Consider the following 12,985-nt stretch of genomic DNA (forward strand, 5'->3'; position numbering starts at 1 on the left):
GAAGCTAGGCTGATACTTCAAGTGCAGTTTAGAATGATTGTTACATGCCTGGAGACCTTGGCCAGAATTCTCCGGATGTCAGGATTCACCTTTCCAGCTGGCCAACAAGTTTGCCAGCGCGTGGGATGGTTTCATTGGGAAATCCCATTGACAAGCACTTCTTTTTTGGGCAGCACGGTAGCATTGTGGATAGCACAATTGCTTCACAGCTCCAGGGTTCCAGATTCGATTCCAGCTTGGGTCACTGTCTGTGTAGAGTCTACACATCCTCCCCGTGTGTGCATGGGTTTCCTCCGGGTGCTTCGGTTTTCTCCCACAGTCCAAAGATGTGCAGGTTAGGTGGATTGGCCATACTAAATTGCCCTTAGTGTTCGGTGGGGTTACTGGGCTATGTGGATAGGGTGGAGGTGTGGACCTTGGGTAGGGTGCTCTTTCCAAGAGCCGGTGCAGACTCGATGGGCCGAATGGCCTCCTTCTGCACTGTAAATTCTATGATAATCTAAGAAGCAGGAAGATAGGATCCCGTCTCCAGCGAACAGCGCAAAGCTGAGAGAAATGCAGCTGGGGTTCCAGAAAATCCCACCCTTTACCTGTTGAATGAGATGCTCAGTTGGCATAAAATATCCATAGCACTATTTAAGTATTATTTGAAGGGCAGGGAGATATCCACATAAAAAATCGTCTCTCCACCATCTTTTTTTAACGGACAGATTTGCTGTTTGTGCGATTTTGCGATGCACAGATTAGCTATTGCGTTTGTCTGGATAATAATGGGGAATGCAGTTCAAAAATAATTCATTTGTTGTGAAATGTCTGTGGACGTGGATTATATTAATTCTTCCACTAATATAACCTTCCTTATTTTCTCTCCATCTATCTTGTGCTCCCTCCTTAGTCTAGAAATGATCAAAAATGGATGATACCCCATTCAAAATACCTGAACTTGTATTTTCAGATGTATTTCTAAGCTTTGTGTTAAGGCTGAGAGCAATTTTCAAATAATTGTCGAGTGCATATTGAAGTTTTGCATCAAACTGTGTTTGTGCATTCTTAGTCTAATGAATTTTGAAAGGTCTAATGCAGGTAGGGAATATACAGTGAATGGTAGAACCCTCAAGAGTATTGAAAGTCAAAGAGATCTAGGAGTACAGGTCCACAGGTCATTGAAAGGGGCAACACAGGTGGAGAAGGTAGTCAAGAAGGCATACGGCATGCTTGCCTTGATTGGCCGGGGCATTGAGTATAAGAATTGGCAAGTCATGTTGCAGCTCTTTTGAACCTTAGTTAGGCCACACTTGGAGTATAGTGTTCAATTCTGGTCGCCACACTACCAGAAGGATGTGGAGGCTTTAGAGAGGGTGCAGAAGAGATTTACCAGAATGTTGCCTGGTATGGAGGGCATTAGCTATGAGGAGCGGTTGAATAAACTCAGTTTGTTCTCACTGGAACGAAGGAGGTTGAGGGGAGACCTGATAGAGGTCTACAAAATTATGAGGGGCATAGACAGAGTGGATAGTCAGAGGCTTTTCCCCAGGGTAGAGGGGTCAATTACTAGGGGGCATAGGTTTAAGGTGAGAGGGGCAAGGTTTGGAGTAGATGTACGAGGCAAGTTTTTTACGCAGAGGGTAGTGGGTGCCTGGAACTCGCTACCGGAGGAGGTGGTGGAAGCAGGGACGATAGTGACATTTAAGGGGCATCTTGACAAATACATGAATAGGATGGGAATAGAGGGATACGGACCCAGGAAGTGTAGAAGATTGTAGTTTAGTCGGGCAGCATGGTCGGCACAGGCTTGGAGGGCCGAAGGGCCTGTTCCTGTGCTGTACATTTCTTTGTTCTTTTGTTCTTGAATTCTAGAATTATTAATTGCTATTAGACTGTAATTCACAGTTGGTGATGATGAGCAAGCATTCTCTGTTGACTTGAAGAAATCTGTTCACAAATATTTAATGATGTATGTGGAATGGACTTCCCTTTCCCGATGTTACTTTGATTCTGGCATCAACTCAAGTGGATCGCCGGTGCACAGCAACAGTGATGTCATCAAGTAAGTTAAGCAGCCAATCACTTTGCAGAATTCCTACAGACAACAAACCAGGATATCGGAAACATTTCCTTTTAAATTATTTTACAGAGACCAAATAAAGATTGTGACATACGCATGAGATTAAGGTAGAAAATGAATTATCGCAAACAAATTTATATTGATAATTTATTATTTCAGAAATCTGTGGACTGTTTGTATCAGAATGAGGAAACCATGAACAAAAATGAATTTTTTAGAGGTTATTCAGCAGCAATTATGAACTTAGCCTGTGATTAAAAACCCAGTTACACCTTATTCAACAAGGGATAAGTTTTTCCATGGGTTCTACAGCAAGAATAATAATAAGGAAAAGGTAGATTCATGTCAATTCAAGTGGTTTATGAAGAATTCCATCTGTGACCATTTCAACTGCGTCCCCTGTCGAAGAACGTTGAATTACTGACAGCAACTTCTGGATTTTCAGGTTTTGTTATATATGTGCAAGGGTGGCATAAGTTGCTGTCAGATTCACAGCTGGAGCGATGGCAGATGGTGTCAATTTTGCCGTTATTGTGACCAAACAGTCAAGCCACTTTGCTCAAATCTAGCTAGCGCTGACAATCAGAGACGCTTGCAACCACAAGGGAAAAATTCCAACCCATTATGCCTATCTTCTTTGAAATAGCTACCCTATTAGTCCCACATCCTTGCTCTTTCTCCACAGTCCTGCATTTTTTGAACCAAAATCCCATATCCTAATCCCATTGAAAGTTACCACTGAATCTGAATCCTTTCAGGCAGTACACTTACTGCATAGAAAATAAATCCTCCGCATCTCCCCTCTGGCTTTTTTGCCGATTATCTTAAATCTGTATCATCTTCTTAATGACCACAGAATCATAGAATCTTACAATGCCGGTGGAGGCCATTTGGCCCATCAAGTCCGCACCGACTCTCTGAAAGAGCACCCTGTCTAGGCCCACTCTTCCTACCTGACCTGCACATCTTTGGACACTAAGGCAAAATTGATCATGGCCAATCCACCTAACATGCACATCATTGGACTGTGGGAGGAAACTGGAGTACCTGGAAGAAACCCAAGCAGACACGGGAAGAATGTGCAAACTCCTCACAGTCACCCAAGTTTGAACCCAAGTCCCTGGCACTGTGAGGCAGCAGTGCTAACCACTGGGCCACCATGCCACCCCATTCTTCCAGTGAAACAGTTTCCTTCTATTTACAGTATCAAAACTCTTCGTAATTTTGAGCGTCTTTATTAAATCTCCCCTTAATCTCCTGTAAGGAGAACAATCCCGGCTTTTTCAGTCTCTCCACATAATTCAAGTCGAATCATAGTTGAATGTCAGCAATCGAGGCTGGATCTGAACTCCCACTTGCACAATAAAGTTACTTTCTCCTTTGGAGCCTTGTAGCATAAACTTGATTCTTAATTTCTTGAGCTCTTGAGCTAAATTTCTATTATTATATTTGCAGTATAAAGCAATGTGTTTGTGTACCGTGCTTGACTTGAGTTGTGTAACACAACCTCAAGTGTTTTCTGTATTTTTGGACGGAAAGTAATTCTCCAGGGTATTACATCTGCAGATAACCACAAGGAAAATCAAACACTATATTTCTGTCAACATTTTGAAGGTAAGCTGTGGGCTGTAAATGTCAAGTGATTACAGTAATAGCATTGCATTCATGAAAAAACTAAATCTAGCATTCACATTTCAATTACTGCTAATGTTCCTGTTTACCAAAAAATAATTGAACTGTTACACTCTAATGGTCTCTATTAGTCTGGAAGATGCATAAAATTGTTCTGCTGATACTGCAAAATAGCTGGTGGCCATCCTGGGAAAACAGTCAGAATATAAACCTATAGGGGGCGATTTCCAGCCCATGTTTGCTGTCAGAGAAAATGGTGACGCGGGCGAAAAGTCAAGAGAGAATTGGGAAATGCAATTCTCTCCGGAGAGATCGTGGGCGGGATTCTCCATTGGTTGAAGCCGGAATCGGGGAACTCGATTGGGTGGAGAATCGGTTCCGATGCCAAAATCGCGGCAGGTGTCGATTTCACGCCAAATCGCAATTCTCTGTCGCCTCAACAGCAGGGTCAATGCATTCCAGAATGCATGCACAGGTAACGGCGTTGACATATCATTAGCAGGTCCGACCGGTATTCTCCGGGACCTTGCTGATTCTCCGCCTCTAATGGGCCGAATTCCCGATGACGAGGTTCACTTGTGCTTTTAAAAATCGTGATCCACGCACCGTGGCTGCTGAACGAGAGAGAGGGGTTACGGAAAGTGTCCACCATCGCCATAGTTTGCTGACAGTTGTGCCGCTGGCCGGGGGTCTTCTGCCAGGGCTGGGGGGAGTGGGAGGGGATGGCCAGGAGTTGGGTTATGGGGTCAGGGTGGCCGGCATGAAACACCATTGCTGCAACCTGTAAGCAGTCATGCTGCTGCGCACACTGCTGACTGCCCACTGCAAACATAGGACCAAGGGTCGTAAGGGTGTCACCCAGGCCGTCACCTAGGTACCCTCTGACCCAGCCTAACCATCAGTGATATGGGCGCGTTCCAGCTCAAGCAGTGCCATCTTGTTGGCTGTGATGGTGTGTGTGGGAAGTGAAGCGTGGATATGTGGCTGCAGCTTGTCAGCCTTCTGACTGTCAATCGTGAATATGGTGAATCTGGCACCGTTTCTCATTGGAATTGATTGCGTTCCACATGGTGTCAGTACTAGCCCCTTAACAGTCACTGAATCGGTCCACGTGCACCACTAGTTTTGCTGTTGTGAAAGTTCACGAATCCTGCCAACGTCAACATGTAGTCTCAGGAATGGAGAATCCAGCAACGTGTTTCCCCATTTTCCACGTGATGTCATGAGGTTCATGCCCACAAAGGGCGAAACCTCATTTTAATGGATTCAAATACATTTGAATATGACTGCCGAGCATGACCTCCCCCTCACTGAATATTCAAACCGTGCCGAAGTGACATCACATCAGCGAGGTTTATACAACAGCTTTTTATTCAGGTTGGGTGGCACTGTGGTGCAGTGGTTAGCACTGCTGCCTCACAGTGCCGAGGACCCGGGTTCGATCCAGGCCCCGGGTCACTGTCTGTGTGGATCTAGATCCCTCCCATGGCACTCTCTCTGGCTCAAGTTGCCATTGCCAGGTTGGCATTGTTCCAACCTGGCTGTGCCAACCTGTGTCGTGCAGTGCCAGGACACTTCGGGCATGCCCCCGCTCCTCCGGAGACAATGCCTATCTCTGTACCCCTGGAGAGACCCCCTTGACTGTCTCACACCGTGACAATCCCTTTTTAAAAAAATTTAGAGTATCCAATTATTTTTTCCAATTTAGGGGCAATTTAGTGTGGCCAATCCACCTAGCCTGCATATCTTTTGGGATGTGGGGGCGAAACCCACACAAACATGGGGAGAATGGGCAAACTCCACACGGACAGTGACCCAGAGCTGGGATTGAACCTGGGACCTCGGCGCCGTGAGACAACCGTGCTAACCACTTGGGCCACTGTGCTGCCCTGCACATCGGTAAGGTATGAATATTTAGTTAGGGGGGATCATTTATCAAGGGAGGGGGGCACTAATAACAGTTAGATCAATGCAAATACATTAAAATGAGGTTCCTACCCTTCTCGTGTTGGGGCGGGGAAAATTGGGAAGCCTGATCTCTCCATCGAGAATCGCGTTCCTCAATTCTCATGGGATTATCCGGGGGCTGTTTATTGGAAAATTTATTATTCCACCTGGCAACAAGAAGACATTTATTTCCATCAAAATGCATCAGTACTTCAGGTGTCTTTGAATAATTTGGAAGAAAATGTCTGATTAGTAAGTTGCGGATAGTGAAGAGGATTGTCTTCGGATATAGCAGGATATAAACTGGTTGGAGTCTTGGGTGGAGAAATGGCAGATGGAGTTTAATCCGGACAAGTGTGATGTAATGCACTTTGGAAGGTCCAATGCATGTAGGAATTATCTAATAAATGGTAGAACTCTTGCGAGTGCTCACAGGCAGAGAGATCTGGGTGTGCATGTCCATCGATCACTGAAAGTGGCAACGCATGTGGATAATGTGGTCAAGAAGGCATCGGCATGTTGGCCTTCATCAGTCAGGGCATTGAACATAAAGATTGGCAAGTCGTGCTGCAGCTGTACAGGACCTTAGTTAGGCCTCATTTGGAATATTGTGTACAATTCCTGATAGTGGTCTACAAGATTATGAGTGGCATGGACAGAGTGGATAGTCAGACGCTCTTCCATAGGCTAGGAGAGTCAAGTACTAGGGGACATAGTGCGCAGGAAAAAATTCAGAACATATGTGTGAGGCAAGCTTTTTACACAGAGGGTGGTAAATATATGGAACGTGCTGCCTGGGGAGGTGGTGGGAGCAGGCACAATAGTGGCATTTAAGGGACATCGAGACAAATATATGAATAGGGTGGGAATGGAAAGATACGGACTCCGTAAGAGCTGATGGTTTTACTTTAGGCAGGTACCATGGTCGGCGCAGGCTTGGAGGGCCGAAGGGCCTGTTCCTGTGCTGCATTGTTCTTTGTTCTTTGTTCTAACCCCAAATTTCAGAACAGGGTTTTTAAGCCCCAGTGGGGGAAGAATGCAGAGGTGGGCGGGAGTGAAAATCTGTGCTGCCAGCCCAGCATATACTGTTTACTGACCCAATCCTACCCCCAATGCCACTCTCCCAGAAGCAGAGTAGAGTCATCAAGGCCACCTGCCCTCAAGTGGCGTGTCACCAACTAACGGCAGTTGAAGGCCAATTAAGGCCTATTGACAAATGTTGGCTGGAATTTTTCAGTCAGCTTCTGGACCACCTGATGGGTTGGGGTCTTGGCCAGCTGCCTAGCGGGATCCTCCCAGTGGAAGACTGGGGGTGGTCAGCACTCCAGGCAGACTTTGACACTCTTCCTTCCTGCCTGGCCTCGGCTGCAGCCAAAGACAGCCCTGGTGAGGGTCTCCCCCTCCACAATGGTGGCCCAGCTGTCGAAGACACATTTGACATTTAAATGTAAAAACTTGGAGAGAGGGCCGACTAAAAAACGAAAATGCCCCCTCTCTCCCTCCATCTCTTATCTGGACTGCAAGCTGCTGCTCCTTACTTGGATAGCGTGCCTGTTTTCATGGCCTAATTCGGGGGAAATCGTTGCTGGCTGACTGTTTTCCAGGGTTTTGTCTCCTATTTGACCCAGATATTAGGGGGCCAACTTAAAGGGAAATTCCAAAATTGCACAAATCATCAACATGCATGCCAATGGATTGCATGACCCAATGCCGTGATGTTATAAATACAGATTATGGTTAGCAAAGTCAGTTTCTATATGGACTGGGTTATTCTGTAAATTTAACCAGTTAGGTTATCCCTGTGTGGGATGAATGAGATTCGAACATTCAGGCTTAAGCCTTTCCCTGTCTTTTGATCCTTTGAACTCAACAATGGGAAAACTTGAGTATTTGAACCTAAAACATTTTTATTGACAGATATTAGTATCTTAAATATTTGTCTTAAAGTCAAACAATGAGATCAAGGTTTTCACAACTTGATCGGTTCGCTCACGGTTGTGTCCATGGAAACTCAGAGTAACTGAGCAATGCCCAAGCTTTTGGCTTCGTGGTCCATGTGGGAGCCGATCATCGACTCTTGAGGATGCTCTGCTTTCCATTATGAGTTAATGCCAAGACAAAAATAATACTCTTTATTGTCACAAGTAGGCTTACATTAACACTGCAATAATAATAATAATAATAATCTTTGTCACAAGTATGAAGTTACTGTGAAAAGCCCCTAGTCGCCACATTCGGGCACCTGTTCGGATAAGCCAGTACAGGAATTGAACCCGCGCTGCTGACCTTGTTCTGCATTACAAACCAGCTGTCTAGCCCACTGAGCTAAACCGGCCTAAACCAGCAATGAAGTTATTATGAAAAGCCCCTTATCTCCACATTTCAGCGGCTGTTCGGGGACATGGAGGGAGAATTCAGACTGTCCAAATTACCTAACAGCATGTCTTTCAGGACTTGTGGGAGGAAACCGGAGCACCCGGGGGAAACCCACGCAGACACGGGGAGAACGTGCAGACTCCACACAGACAGTGACCCAAGCCAGGAATCGAACTTGGGACCCTGGCGTTGTGAAGCAATAATGCTAACCACTGTGCTACCAGGCTGCCCGAAACAAAACTGTGCCTCTAACCAGCAGAATGTTCCAAAGCACTTTATGGAGGTTCTGAGTTCAGGGCAGCTCATGGAATCATAGAAGAAGGCCATTCAGCCCATCACACCTGTGCAAGCTCGATGGCCTGAAACTGAATCTGAACAACAGTGCTTTTGTAAAAAGTCAAAGCTTTTTAATTTTTATGTAATGTAAACCAAGAAATAGTTATGCCGAGAAGAATAGAGACCAGATCCATTTGCATTGCAAAATTACTTCATAGTATAGTCCTATATATAGTCAAATGTAAACTGCAAGGTTTACAGATTAACATTGGGAGAGATAAGCTGGATGCTGTCACAATGGCATGGTGGTGGTGCAGTGGTATGGTTGCCAGAACTGGTGATTTCGAGATCTGGGGTTATGGCCTGGGGACCCTGGTTCAAATCCCACTATGGCAGATGGTGAAACTTGAATTATGGGCAGCACGGTAGCACATGTGATTAGCACTGTGGCTTCACAGTGCCAGGGTCGCAGGTTTGATTCCCTGCTGGGTCACTGTCTGTGCGGAGTCTGCACGTTCTCCTCCTGTCTGTGTGGGGTTCCTCCGGGTGCTCCGGTTTCCTCCCGGAAACAGTCCAAAGACGTGCAGGTTAGGTGGATTGGCCATGATAAATTGCCCTTTATGTGGGTCGGTGCAGACTCGATGGGCTGAATGGCCTCCTTCTGCACTGTATGTGCCTTTTCTATTAACATTGACGGAAACCCGGGAAGAGTCCAGTATTATCGGATTGTTTGGGAATGAACCAGAGTTGATGGTCCTTCATCATTCAGAATAGGTCTCCAATTTCTCCCTCTCTTTGTATGGTGACACTAAAAGTTTAATAAGATAAGCATTTATTTAGAGTATAAATATCGAGAACATTGCTTTGCATTTTGATTTCGTAATTACTTGGATGAGAATTTTATCAGATTTTCTGGAGCCAAGGTTTAATATCCTCAACCTATCAGATTGCAGTTGGTTTTTATTTCGCAAATAGCATTCCTTTCATTAATTGACCTAAATTGTACTTCAAAGCAACATCAGTTCTAACGTTACAATCTCTCTGAAATCAGTCTAAATATTGGAGCACATTTTTTTTTTAAAGAGCACATCTTTATCTTGAATATTTTATACATCTGTAGCAAATAAAGGTACTAAAAGCTTTCCAGTATTTGTTACAATTCCAGTTTATGATCAAGGCATGTGTCTGCAATAGTTCCAAGAATTTGCTGCAGGTCCTGCAGATCGCTGGGTCTGTTATGGACAGGAGGGGGATTGATTTCTCCACTCACCACCCATCTATAAACAGAAAGGTGTTTTGATTTGTTCTCTCTTTATCAGTGGTGGAGTAGCGTGGCACGGTAGCACAGTGACTAGATGTGCATGGGCAGGGCGTTCCGGGTATGGGGGGGAATCATTGGGGAAATGGACGGTCCTGAGGTGGGAGCCACCTTACAGATACTGAATGGTATGGACAGTATTTTGGACCCCGCTGAACTTGCCCTAGTGGTGCTGCTGGCACCGGTGACGGTGGCAGCAGCAATGTCAACAGAGGCTTACGGCAATGGCCCACACCCTGAGGACCCGGCAGCCCATCAGACCAGGGAGGGACCCAGAGGGCGTGGCCCGCAATGGCCCAAGGTATACAAGCATCGCTGGTCATTCGAGCAAGTGACGGAAAGAATGTGCTGCAGGAGACGCCACCTCAACAAGGAGACGGTGCAACACCTGTGTCAAGTCGTCACTGACTTGGCACAACGTGGGGGAGGAGGATACCTGCTCTCCTTGGCCATCAAGGTCACCGCAGCCCTGAACTTTTACACCTGAGGATTATTCCAGAACTCGAGCGGTGACCTGTGTGGCATCTCTCATGCTACAGCCCACAGGTGCTCCGACAGATCACGGATGCCCTGTTTGCCCGGGCAGAAAATTATATAAACTTTGACATGGGCCTAGCCCAACAAGATACCCGGGCAGCCCGATTCTCTGCCATCACCAGGATGCCCCAGGTCCAGGGGCTGATATACTGCACGCATGTCATCTTGTGCTCACTAGGCCATCTACAACAGCAAGAAGGGGTTCCACTCCCTGAACATCCAGCTCGTGTGTGACCATAGCATGCAGATCATGCACATGTAGGTTGGGTTGAATGGGGTTACAGGGTTACCGGGATGGGGTGAAGGCGTGGGCTTAAGTGGGGTGCTCTTTCCAAGGGCCGGTGCAGACCCGATGGGCCGATGGCCTCCTTCTGCACTGTAAATTCTATGGTTCTATGTGTGCACGCTTCCCAGAGAGTGCGTACGACAGCTACTTCCTGGGGCAGTCAAACATCTGCGGCCTCTTCGAGGAGCATCCCAGAATGGCTGGCTGGCTCTAGGGGGAGGGATACCTGCTGAGGACCTGGTTACTGATGTGAATACAGAGGCCTGAGACCAAAGCGGAGACCCGACACGAGATCCATGTGGCCACCAGGGCTGTCATTCAGCGGTGCATCGGACTCCTCAAAATGCGGTTCTCATGCCTCAACCATCTGGTTGTGCACTGCAGCCCATGGAGGGTCGCCTGCTTTGTGGCGGTCTGCTATGTCCTCCACAACCTGGCACAGCAGCAGGGTGACATGCTGGAGGTGGAGGATGAGGAACATATGGCCACCTCTAAGGAGAAGGAGGATGAGGATGATAAGGAGGCACCGGACCAGCAGAGGCTGGAGGACAACCCCAGGGAGGAACCGAAGGACCAGCCAGGGGCTGCAGGACAGGCAGCAGCAGCAAGGGTCTGGCAAGCCCTGAGGCCCTCATACTTGCCCGCTTCGCATAGGACGTGGCCTGATCCATCAACACTACCCTCCCCCATTCCATGCCCTCCCAGGGTCTCTTACATCACTCCAGGGTTCTGGGACTGTGTTGGCACTGTTAGCGGGTCACTGTCGAAGGCAGGGGGGGTGATGATAACCCACAGAGAGCTGAGCGCTGGTGCTCCTCAATCTATGCTTTAGTCTGACCCCTCCCTCTCTGCTGAGTGCTCACTCACACCCACCACTTGCGCTTCCCTCAACGTGCTTAGCCTTCCTAGCTCTACCGCTGCATCTAGACGTTTCCCCATGATGCACAGCAGAGGTGGAGGCAGCCAGCTGCTTACCATGTCCCGTGGATTTCGATGCCCTTGGCAGGCGTCCTCTGGGGGCTCTGGGGCCAGAGAGCCCTGGCGCACTTAGCGGCGGCGCATGCACGTCTGTGCCACCCTATTCCGGGCGCAGGCTATGAGACATGGTGTTGTCAGAGGGGTGGAACGCTGGGAAGCTGGTGGCCATCATCGCCACTCCATGGGATGGGTCCGGGTTAGCACCCAGCACCCCCTCCGCCCGGTCGGTGTCCATCGGGCCCTGAGGTTCACCTCAGGATGTAGGGGCAGCTGGACTGATCACCGGCTGTCCTGCATCATCTGGCGCTGCCAGCCCTGGCGGCTCCCTGATGTCTGTACCAGACCCAATGTCAGCAATACTCCCCCGTGATTGGACCATGCTCTGTAGTGCATTGGCAATGCCCACCTGCGACTGGGACAAGCTTCGCAGCACCTCGGCTGATCCTATCTGACACTGGGACACGTCCCACGGTGCCTCATCAAGGACCGCCTGGTACTCGGCCATGTCCTCCACTGAGTCGGACAATCTACCGAGGCTCTCAGCCATGGCTGTCACCAACCCAAGATGAACCAGTGCTATTGGCTGGATGTCCTGTGGGAAAATGAAAATGTGGTCAGTGGGAAGGATGCTTCAGCCTGTATGGCAATAACATTCACGTGTAACAGTCCATCCATCCGGGCTGGTGGATCCTCACCTCTGCGGCATGCACTGACCTCTGCTTTAGTGGCCACTCAGTCCTCGGCCACGCAGTAACATCCAGGGATGGTTCCTTGAAGGTGGTGGGGATTTTAATGTCTGACACCCAGTCGCCAGTCTGTGCCCTCCCCTGATGGTTGAGGGACAACTTCATCTGCGGAGGCACAGAGAGGGCATCGTTGGCCGCACAGGTGGTTCACCGATGAGGGGAGGGGCTCTGGTGGTGGTGGGGGTGGCGAGATGGGCAGGAGCTTGGGTGGCGGGAGTTAGAATGTTTCGGGGAGGGGATTGGGGAGAGGGCAGCATGGGCAGGCCAGGGGATGGCTCGGTGCTGGGCAGGGTCGGTGCCAGGTGCAGGCTCATGGGAGGGGGGCCAGTGCCAACTCATCCATACGGCCTTCATTGACCTACTTACGGCACTGGGTGTCGGTCCTCCTGGTCATGCTGCCTGAGCTGACGGCCACTGCCACTTCATTTTAGTCGGCACAAGCGGCCCCTACAGCTCACCCTCCCGGAATCTCAGGAGAACAGAACATCACTCCTGGCCTTGACTGCTTCCAGGAGCCTCCCCAGGCCTGCATCCCCGAATCATGAGGACGGTCGTCTCAGCATCCTGGCTGCGAGTGAGTGGGGTTGGTTTAAGTGTTGCTCTACCTTGTTAGCGGAGGGGTTGATGAGCATGGTCCCGGCGAATTGGCTGGCATGCCCTCATTTGCGGCGTGAAGCCCGTGGGGTCTGCTTAAGTGGACCACTTAACGTTGAGTAGCGTTGCTGGCCTCGCTGGGCTGAGAGTCGATAAGCTCGCATCAGTTTCCGCTTGCCAGCACATTTATAAATCTCGCGCCCATTACCGCTGTTCTCTCTCCACTGAAG

The sequence above is a fragment of the Scyliorhinus torazame genome, chromosome 13 (assembly GCF_047496885.1).
Source record: "Scyliorhinus torazame isolate Kashiwa2021f chromosome 13, sScyTor2.1, whole genome shotgun sequence".
Lineage (NCBI taxonomy): Eukaryota > Metazoa > Chordata > Chondrichthyes > Carcharhiniformes > Scyliorhinidae > Scyliorhinus > Scyliorhinus torazame.